The 19,677-nt window shown below is 40.6% G+C and overlaps 1 non-coding gene across 1 annotated transcript; it reads left to right on the forward strand.

Moving 5' to 3' along the window:
• Positions 1-15,050: 15,050 nt before the first annotated feature.
• LOC123858075 (U6 spliceosomal RNA) lies at positions 15,051-15,155 on the forward strand. The gene has a single exon (XR_006794037.1). It is a non-coding gene; the product is annotated as a U6 spliceosomal RNA (small nuclear RNA).
• The last annotated feature ends 4,522 nt before the right edge of the window (positions 15,156-19,677 follow it).

A 19,677-nucleotide genomic window follows, 5' to 3' on the forward strand; every position in this document is an offset into this window, starting at 1 on the left:
TCCTCCGTTTCTTGAAGAACCACTTCTTTGTGGAATGGAAACTAGATGTGCCTTTGCAGGTCATATAAATGTGTATGGTAAATAAAGCAGATGAGGAGGTGAATGCTTTAAAAATGGTAAGTGCAATATATCTCTAGAGACTTTTTTGAAGATTAGGATTTACCCGTGATTACAGAGTCAGGGTATTTGTTAGCCATGATGAGCTGCCTCCCTTCCTACAAATTCCATGACTTCTTATCCTTAGAGGACACATGGTCTAACCAAATGGGTACTTCTAGAATGCTGCTGGGATGACAGAACCATGGCTAAGATTCACAGAGTACTCACTGCATGCTAGGTGTATTTCTTAGCTAGCCACTTCCTTTAATCCTTGCAGACTTATTATTGTCCCTGTTTCACAGATAAGAACACTGAGGCTCATGTGGTATAAGCCTGCCATACTGTCCCCAAAGCCATCCTCCTAACAACCATCATGCTTAACTGCTCTGAAAAGACCTTAAACAAGTAAATTAAAGTCATGATTCCTAATAAAAGCTGTAGTGTCTTTACTTTGATACAAAAAACCTGGCAAAGAAGAAATAACTCTTCTGCTGGTTTAAAATCATACAACAGATACAATAGCAAAAACAGAAAGTTATTTTTGGACAGCAGATAGAGTTTTAAAATAGAGGTAAAATCAGAACCTGAAGAGAGGTTGCATGTCATGGAGGCTACTACTTTGCCATCCAAAATATGAACTTAGCACTACTTTGGGTGAGAAAGTATAATCAGATATTCATGTTCAGCCTATGCGGGGGTGGGGGGTGGGGGAAACAACAACCAAAAAGGACAAAGTGGCAATAGGGAATAATTCCAGAAATTTTGCTTTAGTAAAATAAGTTTCCTAATGTTATCCGTAGGGAATGCAGAGTTCAAGAGTAAAGAATGTTAACAACTCAGAAGAATTCAGGTTGTTCTTTGGTGTCAGGTGTGCTGTTGGGCATGCAGTTTAAATAATTCAAAGATTCCTCAAAATCATGAACAAATGATATGTCATGGATGCCTTCCACTCTGCCCCAAAATGGAAAATGAATCTCTAAAGATGGTAGAGACTAATCTCTTTCCTTAGGGCAAGGCACTCTTTATACTAGTGAATTATGCTTGTTTCTTCCATGAGAGACCATAAGCAGGTCTTTGAAGGAAGATAGGACTCCACTCACTTGTATTTGTAATCTCAGTATCTAGCACCTAGCCTGATACAGCCAAATTTCAGTGGAAGTTTGATAAATACACGACAGGCAGACACAGAGAAAAAGACAGAGAAAGAAATTTATTTTTTTTTAAGATTTTATTTATTTATTTGAGATAGAGAGAGCAAGAGCCAAGGGACAGAGGGAGAGGGAGAAGCAGGCTCCCCACTGAGCAGGGAGCCCAATGTGGGGTTCTATCCCAGGACCCCGGGATCATGACCTGTCGAAGCCAGATATTTAACTGACTGAGCCACCCAGGTGCCCCAAGAAATTTATTTTTGACAATGAGGACCACCTCCATCTTCTAGCTGATAATGTCTCATCAAAACTGAATATCAAACAACTCACTCTCATTTGGTCTCTAAATTTAGGGGGAGTTCTTTTAGACTTAACTCCATTATTTTCTAATTGACTGTAAGAATTGGAGGTTTATCGCAGCTCATAGGCTTCTAGCAAATAAATTAAAGCTATAACATAATAAAGTTTGAGTCTGCAGAGTTGTTTTCAAAACATTTCTGGAATCTTCTAGATGAGAAAAGAGGTTTTATTTTTGTTTTTAAACACAGCAAACCCTTGTATCAGTCAAGGTCTCACCAGAGGGTAGGCAGACTGGTATTATGTATATATTAAGAGATTTATTGCTTGCAACATACAGTTGACCTTTGAACAACCCAGGGGTTAGGGACACTGACCCTTTGTGCCTTTGAAAATTCACATATAACTTTGAATTCCCCCCAAAACTTAACTACTAATAGTCTACTGTTGACCAGAAGCCTTACTGATAACACCAAGAGTTGATTAATATATATTTTGTATATGTATTGTTATAATATTTATATAATAAAATAAGCTAAAAAGAAAATATTATTAAGAAAATTGTAAGGAAGAAAAATACATTTGCAGTACTGCACTGTATTTATAAAACAAAAACAAAAAAACCCCCAAAACACAGCATATAAAGGGACCTATCCATTTCAAGCCAGTGTTGTTCAAGGGTCAACTGTATATATTAAGATATAGATTAAGATATTTATTACATGGAAGTAGGTTATGCAATTGTAGGGCTTGCCAGGCAAATCCAAAATCTATGGGGGAGACCACCAAAAAGAATAGTCTGGAAATCTCAGGCATAAACATGAATGTGTATGAACTGAAACTGCAATCAACAGGTGGAATTTCTGCTTTGTTTAAAAAAATGTTTTCATTTGAGTATAGTTAACACACAAAGTTACATTAGTTTCCAGTGAACAACAAAGTGATTTCACTTCTTTGTATTATGCTGTGCTCACCACCTGACGCCGTTCAACACTGTTACCTACAGGCTCACTGCCTATTATTCCGATGCCCTGCCTTTTATTCCTGTGACCTATACATTCTGTAACTGGAAGCCTGTATCTCCCAGTCCCCTTCACCCATTTTGCCCACACCCCACCCATAGACTTTCTTCTTTTTCAGGGAAGCCTCAGTTCTGCCCTTGAGGCAGGTCCACCCAGATTATTTAGGATAATCTCCTTACTTAGAGTTTCCTGGTTATGATGTTAATCATTTCTACAAAATGCCTTCAGAGCAACACCTGTCAAGTTTGTAACCAGGATGACCTCCCTGGCTGTGCAGATGGGTGTGTCTTAGCCCTTGAAATGGCAACTATCCAGCATGAGTATGTGTGTGCATATGTGTATGGAGTGATTGGATAATGCACTAAAAGCCAGTGGATGCTGGCCATAAAGGAGTCATCAGCAGTAAAAGAGAAATCAGATTCAAGAAATACTTTGCCAACAGAAACGATTGTCAGTGTGAGGTGAAGAAAAAAAAAATACAAATCAGAATTGGCATTTGGCTAAATGTTTAGATGGTGATGCTATTTTAATGAAATGGGGAATATAAGAGAAGGAGGTATTTGGGGGATTAGGTGATGAGTTTGGTTTGGGATATGTTAAGGGAAAAATTAAAAGGAGATATATAATAGGGGATTTAAATTAAAGGGTCTTCAGCTGTGTTGTCAAATACAGTAGGCACTAGCCACATGTGGCTACTGACAGTGTGATCTGCTCAAACTAAATAAAACTTAAAATTCGGGGCGCCTGGGCAGTTCAGTTGGTTAAGTGCCTGACTCTTGATTTAGGCTCAGGTCATGATCTCAGGGTCGTGGGATCAAGCCCTGAGTCAGGCTCCACCCTGAGCATGGAGCCTACTTAAGATTCTTTCTGCCCCTCCCCCCACCTGCTCACGTGCACGCTCTGTCTCTCTCTTTCTCAAAAAAACCCAAAACTTAATATTCAATTCATCACACTGGTCACATTTTAGATATTCAATAGCCACATGGGGCTAGTGGCTACCGCATCACCTGGTGCAGAAAAATCTCCCATCATTGCAGAAACTACTAGCAGGTACCACTGGTCTTGAACTCAGGAGAGAGAGAGAGAGCAGAGATACAGATGTGGGAGTTATCTGAGCATTTAAAAGACAGATGAATTCATTAATGAGGATGAAGGATCCCAGGAAGAATTTGTAAGTAAAGAAAAGAAGGCCTGGAACAGAAATCTGAGAAACCACAGCATGAAGGAATAGAGAAATAGGATTTCACAAAAATGACTGAGAAGCAAGGGATCCGAGAGGGAGAAGAACCAGAAAACAACTGGATCCCTAGCACATGATGTAAGAGACTTCTGGGAAAGGGACCAGATGCTTGCGGGGCCTGGTAGGAGAAGAGAAAGAAGTCAGTGGGTTTGGCAGTTGGGAGATCAGCAATGACCTTTCCAGAGTATTTTCAACGGTAAGGTGGGGCCCACACCAATTGGATGAAGGCGAGAAAAACGTCGCGGGAATAATACACGGAGTTCGTGTTCTCTAATTTAAAAAGTTTGCTGTAGAAGGTGAGTGGTGTCACAGAGCGCAGTAACTTGAGAGGAAAGCAGATAAAGTGAGAAATTTTTCTTTGGGAGGGAGCAGCTTAAATATATTTGTAGATTGAAGAGAAGAAGCAGTGGAAAGGAAGAAGTTAAGAATATTGAAGAGATGGGATAAATGATGGATGAATGCCTGGAGGATGCGATAGAAATGGGGATCAAACTCGCGGTTGGAAGGGAGAGGACCAGTTCTCTCTAAGGTCAGAGACACTCAAGTTTGAAGGAGCAGGGACAAAAGTTCATCACTGAGATGACTGAGATTTCTACTGCATCTCCTGCATATCCAAGCCCTATGACTGAAATTTGTATAGGGCTGACAAAATGCTTTTGGTCATCCATTTAAGAAAGGTCTAAGGGTTCAGCAGGGAGCCATCAGCTCTCTAACAATGGGCATAAATTTCGAGGACATCTCATTAACACCTGAAAGCCACTGATCTCTCTGTCCACCAGCAAAGACATGACCTCATTAACATTCCAGGGCTTCTGCTATCAAGGATTTAAGCACAGACCAGGACAAAAATGATATCTCCACACTTTCAAAAAAAGGAGAAAAAAAAAAAACTTAAGTGAAACCAAACACTCAATTAGAGATACTGGGGAAGCAGGCACGTGGATTGTGGCCGTCCAGAGAGCCTCCAGAGGCAACAGCTGCTTGATTATAAATGATGAGCATAACTAGCTCTTCTTAATGTGCAGAGAAGTTAAATAAGGAAACAAAATCACAAAATTGCCCATGAGAAATTAGTCAGGCAGGAAGTGCTAACCTCCTCAGCGAGTAATTCAAAGTCGGTTCTGGGAGTTCAAGTCATTACCTTCTTCACTGCCAGAAATTTGGTTTCCTCCCACATCACTCAACTGACACTACAGTTCCAAAGGTCACCAGTGAACTGCTAATGGTCAAATTCGGTAGCCTTTTCTCATTGCTCATTTTTCTCAAATGTTTTTGCAACTCTAGACACCATTAAATGCCTGTCTTTTGTTTTGCTTTGAAATCTGTCTGTTGGTTGCTGTTAGGTTCTGCAACTCCGTATCCAACAGTTCAGTTTTTCCTCTTCTCTTGTAATTGTGGACTTCTCCAAGAAGTGAGATATACTTCTGTCTTTCCCTCAAACTCATGTCCAAAGTAAAGGAAGGGGTGGGGCAGGGAGTGGACAGGGCTGGCTTAATGATGGTGGGTTTCTGGAACAAAGATGGAACTGAACTAAAAGGGCAGTCAGGAGGAACAGCAATAGGGGAACCAGGTAGACAATATGACAAAGTGTATTATGATCAGGTTTTTTTTTTGTTTGTTTGGACCTGGAAGGCTAGTTTCTCTGGCAACCATTCAACTCTCTCATTGTAGCATAAAAACAGCCATAAGTGTACGTAAACAAATGAACTTGGCTATATTTCAATAAAACTTTGTTTATAAAGACAGCCACCAGCCCATGCACTGAACTTTTTTTTTATTATGTTAATCACCATCACATCATTAGTTGTTGATGTAGTGTTCCATGATTCATTGTTTGTGTATAACACCCAGTACTCCATTCAATACGTGCCCTCTTTAATACCCATCACCAGGCTAACCCATCCTCCCACCCCCTACCCTCTAGAACCCTCAGTTTGTTTCTCAGAGTCCATAGTCTCTCGTGGTTCCTCTCCCCCTCCGATTTCCCCCCTTCATTTTTCCCTTCCTACTATCTTCTTTTTTTTAACATATAATATATTATTTGTTTCAGAGGTACAGGTCTGTGATTCAACAGTCTTACACAATTCACAGCACTCACCATAGCACATACCCTCCCCAATGTCCATCACCCAGCCACCCCATCCCTCCCACCCCCCACCACTCCAGCAACCCTCAGTTTGTTTCCTGAGATTAAGAATTCCTCGTATCAGTGAGGTCATATGATACATGTCTTTCTCTGATTTACTTATTTTGCTCAGCATAACACCCTCCAGTTCCATCCACGTCGTTGCAAATGGCAAGATTTCATTCCTTTTGATGGCTGCATAATATTCCATTGTATATATATACACCATTTCTTCTTTATCATTTCATCTATCAATGGGCATTGGCTCTTTCCATAGTTTGGCTATTGTGGACATTGCTGCTATAAACATCAGGGCGCACATACCCCTTCGGATCCCTACATTTCTATCTTGGGGTAAATACCCAGTAGTGCAATTGCTAGGTTGTAGGACAGCCCTATTTTCAACTTTTTGAGGAATCTCCATACTGTTTTCCAGAGTGGCTGCACCAGCTTGCATTCCCACCAACAGTGTAGGAGAGTTCCCCTTTCTCCACATCCCCGCCAACATATGTCGTTTCCTGACTTGTTAATTTTCGCCATTCTGATTGGTGTGCGGTGGTATCTCATTGAGGTTTTGATTTGGATTTCCCTGATGCCGAGCGATATAGAGCACTTTTTCATGGGTCTATTGGCCATTTGGACGTCTTTGGAAAAACGTCTGTTCATGTCTTCTGCCCATTTCTTGATTGGATCATTTGTTCTTTGGGTGTTGAGTTTGATAAATTCTTTATAGATTTTGGATACTAGGCCTTTATCTGGTATGTCATTTGCAAATATCTACTCCCATTCTGTCGGTTGTCTTTTAGTTTTGTTGACTGTTTCTTTTGCTGTGCAGAAGTTTTTTATCTTGATGAGGTCCCAGTAGTTCATTTTTGCCCTTGCTTCCCTTGCCTTTGGCGATGTTTCTAGGAAGAAGTTGCTGCGGCTGAGGTCCAAGAGGTTGCTGCCTGTGTTCTCCTTTAGGATTTTGATGGACTCCTGTCTCACATTGAGGTCTTTCAACCATTTGGAGTCTATTTTTGTGTGTGGTGTAAGGAAAGGGTCCAGTTTCATTCTTCTGCATGTGGCTATCCAATTTTCCCAACACCATTTGTTGAAGAGACTGTCTTTTTTCCATTGGACATTCTTTCCTGCTTTGTCAAAGATTAGATGACCATAGAGTTGAGGGTCCATTTCTGGGCTCTCTGTTCTGTTCCATTGATCTATGTGTCTGTTTTTGTGCCAGTACCATACTGTCTTGATGATGACAGCTTTGTAATAGAGCTGGAAGTCCGAATTGTGATGCCACCAGCTTTGCTTTTCTTTTTCAACATTCCTCTGGCTATGTGGGGTCTTTTCTGGTTCCATACAAATTTTGGGATTCTTTGTTCCATTTCTTTGAAAAAAGGGGATGGTATTTTGATGGGGATTGCATTCAATGTGTAGATTGCTCTAGGTAGCATTGACATCTTCACAATATTTGTTCTTCCAATCCATGAGCATAGAACATTTTTCCATTTCTTTGTGTCTTCCTCAATTTATTTCATGAGTATTTTATAGTTTTCTGAGTACAGATTCTTCTTTGCCTCTTTGGTTAGATTTATTCCTAGGTATCTTATGGTTTGGGATGTAATTGTAAATGGGATCAACTCCTTAATTTCTCTTTCTTCTGTCTTGTTGTTGGTGTATAGGAATGCCACTGATTTCTGTGCATTGATTTTATATCCTGCCACTTGACTGAATTCCTGTATGAGTTCTAGCAGTTTTGGGGTGGAGTCTTCTGGGTTTTCCACATAAAGTATCATATCATCTGCAAAGAGTGAAAGTTTGACTTCTTCTTTGCCAATTCGGATGCCTTTGATTTCTTTTTGTTGTTTGATTGCTGTGGCTAGGACTTCGAATACTAGGTTGAATAGCAGTGGTGATAGTGGACATCCCTGCCTTGTTCCTGACCTTAGGGGGAAAGCTCTCAGTTTTTCCCCATTGAGAATGATATTCACTGTGGGTTTTTCACAGATGGCTTTTATGATATTGAGGTATGTACCCTCTATCCCTATACTCTGAAGAGTTTTGATCAAGAAAGGATGCTGTATTTTGTCAAATGCTTTTTCTGCATCAATTGAGGGGATCATATGGTTCTTGTTCTTTCTTTTATTAATGTATTGTATCACATTGATAGATTTGGGGTTGTTGAACCAAACTTGCAGCCCAGGGATAAATCCCACTTGGTTGTGGTGAATAATCCTTTTAATGTACTGTTGGAGCCTATTGGCTAGTATTTTGGTGAGAATTTTTGCATCCATGTTCATCAAGGATGTTGGTCTATAATTGTCCTTTTTGATTGGGGTCTTTGTCTGGTTTTGGGATCAAGGTAATGGTGGCCTCATAGAACGAGTTTGGAAGTTTTCCTTCCATTTCTATTTTTTGGAACAGTTTCAGAAGAATAGGTATTAAGTCTTCTTGAAATGTTTGGTAGAATTCCCCTGGGAAGCCATCTGGCCCTGGGCTTTTGTTTTTTGGGAGATTTTTGATGACTGCTTCATTTCCTTAGTGGTTATAGGTCTGTTCAGGTTTTCTTTTTTTTCCTGGTTCAGTTTTGGTAGTTTATATGTCTCTAGGAATGCATCCATTTCTTCCAGATTATCTAATTTGCTGGCATATAGTTGCTCATATGTTCTTATAATTTTATTTCTTTGGTGTTGCTTGTGATCTCTCCTCTTTCATTCATAATTTTATTTATTTGGGTCATTTCTCTTTTCTTTTTGGTAAGTCTGGCCAGGAGTTTATCAATCTTATTAATTCTTTCAAAGAACCAGCTCCTAGTTTCGTTGATCTGTTCTACTATTTTTTTGGTTTCTATTTCATTGATTTCTGCTCTGATCTTTATCATTTCTCTTCTCCTGCTGGGTTTAGGCTTTATTTGCTGTTCTTTCTCCAGCTCCTTTAAGGAGCTCATAATATGTTCTTATAGTTGTTTGTATTTTTTGGTGTTGGTTGTGATCTCTCCTCTTTCATTCATGATTTTATTTATTTGGGTCATTTTTCTTTTTGATAAGTCTGGCCAGGGGTTTATCAATCTTCTTAATTCTTTCAAAGAACCAGCTCCTAGTTTCATTGATCTGTTCTACCATTCTTTTGATTTCTATTTCATTGATTTCTGCTCTGATCTTTATTATTTCTCTTGTCCTGCTGGGTTCAGGCTTTATTTGCTGTTCTTTCCCCAGCTCCTTTAGGTGTAGGGTTAGGTTGTGTATTTGAGACCTTTCTCATTTCTTTCCTCTTAGGACTGCCTTTGCTGCATCCCAAAGATTTTGAACAGTTGTGTTTCCATTTTCATTTGTTTCCATGCATTTTTTAAATTCTTCTTTAATATCCTGGTTGACCCATTCCTTCTTTAGTAGGATGCTCTTTAGCCTCCATGTATTTGAGTTCTTTCCGACTTTCCTCTTGTGATGGAGTTCTAGTTTCAAAGCATTGTGGTCTGAAAATAGGCAGGGAATGATCCCAATCTTTTGGTACCGGCTGAGACCTGATTTGTGACCTAGGATGTGATTGATTCTGGAGAATGTTCCCATGGGCACTAGAGAAGAATGTGTATTCTGTTGCTTTGGGATGGAATGTTCTGAATATATCTGTGAAGTCCATTTGGTCCAGTGTGTCATTTAAAGTCTTTATTTCCTTGTTGATCTTTTGCTTAGATGATCTGTCCATTTCAGTGAGGGGGGTGTTAAAGTCCCCCACTATTATTGTATTGTTGTCGATGTGTTTCTTTGCTTTTGTTATTAATTGCCTTATATAATTGGCTGCTCCCATGTTGGGGCATAGATATTTACAATTGTTAGATCTTCTTGTTGGATAGACCCTTTAAGTAGGATATAGTGTCCTTCCTCATCTCTTATTACAGTCTTTGGTTTAAAATCTAATTTGTCTGATATAAGGATTGCCACCCCAGCTTTCTTTTGGTATCCATTAGCACGGTAAATTGTTTTCCATGCCCTCACTTTCAATCTGGGGGTGTCTTGGGTCTAAAATGAGTCTCTTGCAGACAGCATATCAATGGGTCTTGTTTTTTAATCCAATCTGATAGCCTGTGTCTTTTGATTGGGGCATTTAGCCCATTTACATTCAGGGTAACTATTGAAAGATATGAATTTAGTGCCATTATATTGCCTGTAAGGTGACTGTTACTGTATATTGTCTGTGTTCCTTTCGGGTCTATGTTACTTTTAGGCTCTCTCTTTGTTTAGAGGACCCCTTTCAATATTTCTTTCTTTTTTTTTTAAAGATTTTAATTATTTGAGAGTGAGAGAGAGAGCACATGAGAGGAGGGAGGGTCAGAGGGAGAAGCAGACTCCCCACTGAGCAGGGAGCCCGATGCCTGGAACTCCAGGATCATGACCTGAGCCGAAGGCAGTTGCTTAACCAACTGAGCCACCAGGTGCCCTCAAAATTTCTTGTAGGGCTGGTTTCGTGTTTGCAAATTCCTTTAGTTTTGTTTGTCCTGGAAGCTTTTTATCTCTCCTATTTTCAATGACAGCCTAGCTGGATATAGTATTCTTGGCTGCATATTTTTCTCATTTAGTGCTCTGAATATATCCTGCCAGTCCTTTCTGGCCTGCCAGGTCTCTGTGGATAGGTCTGTTGCCAATCTAATGTTTCTACCTTTGTAGGTTACAGATCTCTTGTCCCGAGCTGCTTTCAGGATTTTCTCTTTGTCTCTGAGACGCGTAAGTTTTGCTAGTAGATGTCGGGCTGTTGACCTATTTTTATTGATTTTGAGAGTGGTTCTCTGTGCCTCCTGGATTTTGATGCCTGTTTCTTTCCCCAAATTAGGGAAGTTCTCTGCTATAATTTGCTCCAATATACCTTCTGCCCCTCTCTCTCTTTCTTCTTCTGGGATCCCAATTATTCTAATATTGTTTCATCTTATGGTATCACTTATCTCTCGAATTCTGCCCTCATGATCCAGTAGTTGTTTATCTCTCTTTTTCTCAGTTTCTTTATTTTCCACCATTTAGTCTTCTATATCACTAATTCTCTCCTCTGCCTCATTATCCTAGCAATTAGAGCCTCCATTTTTTATTGCACCTCATTAATAGCCTTTTTGATTTCTACTTGGTTGGATTTTAGTTTTTATTTCTCCAGAAATAAAAGGGTTTCTCTAATATCTTCCATGCTTTTTTCAAGCCCAGCTAGTATCTTTAAAATCATCATTCTGAACTCTAGTTCCAACATCTTACTAATGTCTGTATCGATTAGGTCCCTGGCAGTCGGTACTGCCTCTTGTTCTTTTTTTTTGAGGTGATTTTTTCTGTCTTGTCATTCTGTCCAGAGGAGAATAGATGAATGAGAGAACAAAATGCTAACAGGGTAACAACATCCCCAGAAAAATATACACTAAACAAATCAGAAGAGACCTGAAACTGGGGGAAAAGAAAGGGAAAGAAAAAAAAGAAGAAAAAGGAAAAGAAAAAAGATAAAAACAAACAAACAAAATAACAGAATATGATCAAATATGATCAGACTGGTGCATAGATCAGTGCCACACAGCAGATTTTGGGCACATTTTGGTCTGTTAGAAGAAAGTGCCTCCCAAAGTTTTAAAGAAAGAAAAACTTATATGTACAAAAATAAGGGTAAATACAATGAATGGATGAAATATGACTATAATGATGAATATTATAAAAGATTTTATAAAAGGAGTTAATAGGAAAAGAAGTTGATTGAAAAAAGAAAGAAGAGGAATTTTAAAAAAAGAGGGGGAGAGAATGTGATCAGGCAGGAGAGTAGAACAAAGCCATACACTACAGATTTAGGGTATATTTTGGTCTGTTAGAAGTAACTGTATCCCAAAATTTTAAAGAGAGAACAACTTATATATATATCAAAAATAAGGGTAACTACTATGAAGGGGTAGAATATGACTCTAAAAATGAGAAATAAAAAAGATTTTTTAAAAAAGGGATTGATAAGGGGCACCTGGGTGGCTCAGTCGTTAAGCGTCTGCCTTCGGCTCAGGTCATGATCCCAGGGTCCTGGGATCGAGCCCCGCATCGGGCTCCCTGCTCCGCGGGAAGCCTGCTTCTCCCTCTCCCACTCCCCCTGCTTGTGTTCCCTCTCTCACTGTGTCTCTCTCTGTCAAATAAATAAATTTAAAAAAAAAGGGGGATCGATAAGATGTTGGTTGAAAAAGGGAAAAAGAAAAATTCAAAAAAAAAAAGGAAAGGAAAACAAAGAAAATTTAAAAAATTAACTTTGAAAGACTAAAGAATCATGGGAAAAAAGCCATGAATTTTATATGCTATATTCCCCTAGCGTGGGAGTTCTGCCATTCTCATTGATCGGTAAACTTGGTCTTGGCTGGCTGTTCTTGCTGATCTTCTGGGGAGGGGCCTGTTGCCATGGTTCCCAAAAGTCTTTGCCAGAGGCGGAATTGCCCCGCCTTGCCAGGTCTGAGCTAAGTAATCTGCTCGGGTTTGCTCTTGGGAGCTTTTGTTCCCTGCAAGCCTTCCGTACAGCTTTGGAGGACGAGAGTGAAAATGGCGGCCTCCCAATCTCCACCCCAGAGGAGCCGAGAACTCGGGGCCCCGCTCCTCAGTGCGCCCCCAGAGAAAAGCAGTCAATCACTCCCGTCTCCCCAGTCTCCGGCCGCACTCCGTGCTCACCCGGCCTGTGACCGAGCATTTCTATCTCTGGCACCCAACCGGTGTGGAGTCTCCAAACCCAGCAGATCCCCACGGTGCACTCCCACGCCACTCCTCCCAGGGGAGGAAGCGGAGTCTCCCCGATCTGCCGCTTGTTGTGTCCCTGCTGGAGGAGCAGTGGCCCGACTGTGCCGCGGATCATGGTTTATGGCAACTTCGAGCTGACAGCCCGCGTCTCGGCTCCGTCTCTGCAGCCAACTTCCCCGCTCCGATACCTGGGAGCTCTGCCGCACTCAGGAACCCCCGGTCTTTCTGTGACCCCCCGAGTCCTGAGACCACACTGTCCCGCGAGGGTTCCACCCCCAACTTAGCCACCGGAGCGACGTCCCTCAGCGGAGCCAACTTCTAAAAGTTCCGATTTTGTGCTCTGCGGCTCTATCACTTGCTAGAAGCAGCCAACGGAGGCCCCTCCCCCGCCGCCTATCTTCCCAAATATTGCCTCAGATTCACTTCTCTGCACGTCCTACCTTCCAGAAAGTGGTCGCTTTTCTGTTCAGAGAGTTTCTGCTATTCTTTTCTTTGATCTCCTGTTGAGTTCGTAGGTGTTCAGAATGGTTTGATCCCTATCCAGCTGAATTCCTGGGACCAGACGAAATCCAGGTCTCCTAATCCTCTGCCATCTTACCAAAATTCCCCATGCACTGGACTTTGCTGAGCCCAGTTCCAAAGTAGGCTAATGAGGAGAAAAAATTAAATCCAAGGCCTAAGGCCTGCACTAGGGGGCCATGAATCTATCAAGTGGATCCTGACCCAGTTGGTGAATAGTGGGATTTTCTGAGAAACTGCCAGGTGAGCATGCTCAAACTGGAACTCCTTTTATAGGTGAGAAAGAAGCTGAAAAAGGTACCAAGTTGATTAAGAACATCCCTCTTTCGTAGAAATGCACCTGTTCCAATATGTCAGCCTTAGGTGACCCAGAGCCCATGCAGCGCAGAGCAATGGACAGAGTTCTGTATATGGATGCAGGGGGACTCCAGAGTTCACAGTGTGTTAATTCACTTTCCGAGATTCAGGTGGCTAGTACATAACCATGACCTCCTAAAAGGAGTTGTTCAGGAAGTTGCATGAGCCAGAATGAGCAAAAATTCTAGCATAGTGCCTAGCATACAGTGAGTACTTGTTAAATACTGCTTGTCTTTCCCTTCTATAAGGTTCTTCAGTGGATAAATTAAAAATAAGTAAAACAGTTTATGAAATCATGTTGGAAACTGGAAAGCAGCATGCAGATGGCACTTGGCATTCTTGTTTGTGGGCTAAGCCTAAGCTGATCTCTCTCCTACGCTCTAGGGCCTTACCTCAAGCCCTGGCTGCCCCCAGCCTCCCACCCAGCCTTCAAAACCACTTGCATGGAGCCTTGTCCCCAGGATATAGTCTCCAGTAATATTTGTTGAATAGATTGGAGTTAAAAAATAATTTGTAACTGTGTGTGGTGATGGATGCTCACTTACTGTGGTAGGTATTTTGTGTTACATTCATGTATCAAATCATTATGTTGTATGCCTAATACTAATACAGTGCTGCATGTCAATCATTTCTCAATTTGATAAGACAAATAGGTATCACATTTTATTGCTTGATTATTAAATTTTTTAGTGAGAAAGGTTATTTTTCTACAGGTTTTCTGGTCATACATGTTCCTTTGTAGTTGGCTGTTCTTGTACTTTTCCATTCTTACTGGTTTGGAAGAGCTTTATATATATATTAAAGATAGACATTTTTACTGTAACACACATTACAAAATAGACATATTTTTCTTATCAAAAAAAAATAAAGAAAGAACTGGGTTGACTACCACTCACTCTCCTGTCAAAACCTTCAAAGGCCATCCAATTCTGTAGCTATCATTCAGGCCATCAAAAATTGGTAACTTGGATAAAAAAGAAAAATTTTTATTGCCAGTCAACCCTACTGCCCTGTTAATTCAGAGATCATCTCTCCTTCATTCCAACATCAGTCCCTAGTCTTCCTCACTGCTTTCAGCAGGCTGGGCTTGGAAAAGAATTCCCCCCAAATAATACAAGCACATGTCATCATAAACCTCCCCTCCCCTCCATGCATCCTAGGCATTGCCTGGGGTCTCATGTTCTGAGCACAGCTCTGGAGCGAATCTGTGGATGTGTTCTTACTTACTACCTATGGGTTGCCACAACCATGTTCCTTAACCTTCCCATGACTTGATTCCTTCACCTGGTAAATAAATATAAATAATAGCAGGATTTTTATGAAGATGAAATAAGATAACTTATGAAAAATGTTTAGAGATGAGCCTAACCTACTAAGTACCTAAAGGTAAGCCAATACATTAAGTCAAATTAAGTCATCTTTTGTTTTCTGATTTCTTCTGTTTTTGCAGCAGAACTAAGGGAAAAGCTAAAAGGAAATCCTATAGAAATATAAAGGGAGACACAGAAAAGTACCTGTAAAAACATCAAAATTGTGCTCACTTCCTCAGCACATATACTAAAATTGGAGCGATAGAGAGAAGGTAAGCACGGCCCTGCACAAGGATGGCATGCAAATTTGTGAAAGTTCCATATTTAAAAAAAAAAAAAGAAAGAAAGAAAGAAAAACAAAACACATGAAAATTACCCACAACAGTTTGCCAATCAAAAACTGAAAAGAACACATATTATTAATGTTTTGATACATTTCCTTCCAGGCTTTCCCTATGCATATGCACACACATCCTTTTTGAGACATACATATTTAATCGGGTTGCTCCTCTTTGATAACATGCTCCTTTTTACCTTTTTCTCAGTTGATATCTTGCAAAAAAATATGATTTATTTAAATGTCTCAGAATATTCCTTAAAATTAATGGCTCATTCCTTTATTATAAAACTAAATTTTATAAAGCTAAATTTATAAAGCTAAGTTTTAAAAATTGTTCTAACCGTAATTCCATGAACTATTCTAACAACCATTATGACTTATTTGAAAAGAACAACAGCAAACACTTAAAAACACACTGCTTCTGTCCTCTCCTAAGTATCTAGATCTCTGCCATTAAAACTATTTTTAAACCTTGTGGTCAAAGCTGTGAAAAGGCAACAAAAGCTAAAATGCCTTTGTAGGTAGGTCTCATTCTCTCTTTCGCCGCCTTCCGAGACTGAAGTTGCAGGCTTCTTCGCTCTTCTGACAGCCATTATGCAAGCTAAGTTAAGCTCTGAGTCCAGAGCTGAGCAGAACGAGGTCTGTAAAGAAAAATGTCAACTATCTCTGTGGCGTCTTTGTCATCCACAGAGCTGTGCCAAATCCATGTAGAATGACTATCGCATAAAACTTGGTTAACTGCGAATATTCCTTGTCAGAGCTGCCAGACATCACAGACCTTCAGTTTTAACCTTGCTAATGATTTAGAGAATGCACACTGGGTACACTTCCTCTCCAAAATGCCTTTGGAGGTTCTGGGAAAAGACACGTCCATTTTATTTGCAAAACCCATTAGGTTTCATTTCATTCCATTTTAATAAATATCGTCGAGAACCTCCTACTCACCAGGCACTCACTGGGTGCTGGGAGGAGGAAGGACAAAATACAAAGATGAAAAAGACAGGTCTCGGGCGCCTGGGTGGCTCAGATGGTTAAGCGACTGCCTTCGGCTCAGGTCATGATCCTGGAGTCCCGGAATCGAGTCCCACGTCGGGCTCCCTGCTCAGCAGGGAGTCTGCCTCTCTCTCTGACCCACCCCCCTCTCATGTTCTCTATCTCATTCTCTCTCTCAAATAAATAAATAAAATCTTTAAAAAAAAAAAGAAAAAGAGGTCTTACTGCCCTTGAAGAGTTGAAAAATCTAAGCAGTAAGAGGTGTGAACAAATAGCTCCAATTCTAGGCAGAACGAGATAAGGCTAAACAGAGGAGCATATATCGAGCCTCGTGATTGCAAAGGAAGAATGGAAAACATTTAAGCAAGAAGAGGTCACATTTGAGGTAAGCCTTGAAGGATATGTAGGCTTTTAATAAGGGGGAAAGAAAAAGACAGCAAAACCATTAATGAGTTACTGCTAGGCATTTTAACTTCTGAATCAGAGATTATACTAAGGGCTTCTGGAAACACTGGTTTATTAAGTCCAAATAAAACCAACACTTTGACTAGGAATTATTATTACTTTCTTATTAATGAGGAATCTAAGTAATCTACTTAAGATTCTACCTATAGGGCGCCTGGGTGGCTCAGATGGTTAAGCGTCTGCCTTCGGCTCAGGTCATGATCTCAGGGTCCTGGGATCGAGTCCCGCATCGGGCTCTCTGCTCCTTGGGAGCCTGCTTCTCCCTCTGCCTCTCTCTCTCTGTCTCTCATGAATAAATAAATAAAAAAATCTTAAAAAAAAAAAAAAATTCTACCTATAAAGAGTAGAATAGGGACTGGACCTCAGACTGATTGCAAGTCTGCCTCAGAACTTTCTAGACCGAGAAGACAATACCAGAATGAGCATGGAAGTATAAGAATGCAGGGCGGCTTCAGAAAATTGCTTACATTGTATCTTAAAAATAACAAAAATACAAACAAGGACAAAACGAAAAACCTTAGGTAGATATAGTATCTCTTACCCTAAAAGAAGAAGAAAGGATGTATATATGTTGGCTCTCCAGGGCAGACCCCTCCAAGCCAGTGACGTGTGGATCTGCACGGCTTCTAGCATCTCACACACACACACGGCTTCTAGAGCATCTGCAGCATGTAAACCATCCACACCACGCAGGTAGCCACAGAAGGGAACAGAAAACGCAGGGAACCCATACTTCTTTTGCCCTTCCATACCATGGCCTTGACTGACACACATCACGTCTGCTTAGAGCCCCCTGACCAGAACTAGTCACATGGCCCATCCTAAAATAACGTCGTCTTCCTATGCGCTCAGGAAGAAGGAAAGGAAAAGGGATTTGGTGAAAACAAAGCATGGTTTCTGGTGCACAAGGCAATGGTAATTTAGGATGTATGTGCATTTATGAATTCAATATATAAATTATATAAATATATAATACAATTTATATACCTTCATATTATAACATATTTTATAGATACTATATATTATATATTATAATAATATGTAACATATTATGTAATAATATTATGTCATATGTAATAAGCCATATAAACTGAACCACAGATCATCCCCATCTTACAAGAGAACAGGCAGGCCTTTGTAACCCCCCAGCCAGTGCATGACTGGCAGCTGCCGAGTTGGGAGCGTATCCCCCCAAAGCCAGGCAGCTCCCATCACCTGAGAACAACTCTCTGGAGGAAGGGTGGTTGTGCTAGTATTCTATGTGAACTTGGTTATGCTGTGGTCTCTCTAGTTACCCAACAGAACACTGGGTATCGGTAAAGGTATCGGTAGATGTGATGAAAGTCTGTAATCAGTTTACTCTAATGAAGGAAGATTATCCTAGATAATCTGGGTGGGCCTGATGCAACCAGTTAGGAGGCTTTCAGAGCAGAACAGAGGCTTCCTGAAGAGGAAGGAATTCTGCCTGTGGACGGCAGTTTTGGGCAAATTCAGCCTGAGAAGTCTAGTCCGCCCTTCCTGACAGCCTTCCCTATGGATTTCTTCAGATTTGCCTGGTCAGCACTCACAATCTGTAAGCCAGTCCTTGCAGTCAATCAATCACTCTCTCTCTTTCCCCCACTGGTTCTGCTTCTCCGTTGGAACCCCGAGGGATACAGTAGCCCGGGGTGAAAGCAGCTGGTGATCAGTGCACTGTGAGGTAAGGGGAACTGAATGACGCCATCTACTAAAACCACCCAGCTAATGGGACAAGGGGCAGAATTTGCTGACTCATGGGCCACCTTGGCAGGAGGAAGGAGTGAATTTTTCTTCTTGAAAAAACACTTTGTGCTCACTTTTGAGTCATATGTTCAAAAGGGAGTATATGCCCAAAAGGAGAGATGGAGAGACTTTTAAACAAATTTATCTGTCTGAAGACAAGTAGCACAAAGACACCTACCATTTAAACCCTACCCAAAGCATTGTTTGGTTATCAGCAACTTACCTTATATTACACACTGGTCAAAAAAAAAAAAAAAATCCAGTAGCTTCCCAGTATCCTTACAACCTTAGATGCCTTGTGGTTCCCAATCTATCTCCTTTGCTTTTCTATACCTATTAATCTATTTGAACAGACACCACCACAAATAATGCAAAACGATATGACTTTTTTTTTCTGCTAGGGATCTAGCATGGATGGTTTGAAATTGAAAAGTTCAATGTATCATCTGGGGGAAAAACTATTTTCTGGTGGTATTGCGGTCAAACCAGAAAACACAGCTGGATATCATATGGTATTAAATGCAGTGCAAAGCAAATTCAATAACAAATCCTGCCTTCTAAACTCCCATCAACACTAACCAATAACAAGGCACAGCTAAGCCAAAGGACATGCAAATAAGCTAAAAAGAAGAAGAAATAAGGAAAAATAGAGAGGTAGAAAAAAAAGGTAGAGTAATGGGAGGGAAAGTCTTCATACTTCATTAAGATAAGGCAAAACTAGAGAGAAATTACTTTATTGCTTTTAATTAGCAAAGGAAATATCTTTAAAAGTTGGAATTTTATTTAAAAGGCCAGGGACGATCAACGTCCGAGGGCTGGAGAAAAGCAAAATATTGAAGAGCCAGCTGCAAGGTAGAAGTGGAATAAAAAAGCAGAATCCAGGAATTCCAACTTGCAAGAACTCATTTCTACTATGAAACCAAAGGAATCTGGAAGCACAACTCCCTGTACGCCATTTGTCAAGTTTTAAAAGGAACCTAAATGGCACCATTCATGGTGTGTACTGCTCTGTATGAGGACAGCTGCTGTGTCCATTGACCCGAGGTCACAGAGGCTGGACTCAGACCCAGGCCTGATCCCAGGTCAACAGCATTGTCTAAAAAGCCACCATCATTGGCTATGGGCATATTATACTTGACTGCTTAGCTAAGATATATTGAACCCCTTTGCTGGTTTAGATCTCTCAAGGTGGGCAGCTAAGTTCAATTATCACTCCTCCAGGAAAAGCCTAAGCTAAAACTTAAGCAACACCAAAATACAATAGAGGCAGCACTAGAGAAGCGCCTGGTCT

Source organism: Mirounga angustirostris, unplaced genomic scaffold (genome assembly GCF_029215605.1).
Source record: "Mirounga angustirostris isolate CCGP_5_RB_7025 unplaced genomic scaffold, mMirAng1.0.hap1 SCAF_13, whole genome shotgun sequence".
In the NCBI taxonomy this organism is placed as follows: domain Eukaryota; kingdom Metazoa; phylum Chordata; class Mammalia; order Carnivora; family Phocidae; genus Mirounga; species Mirounga angustirostris.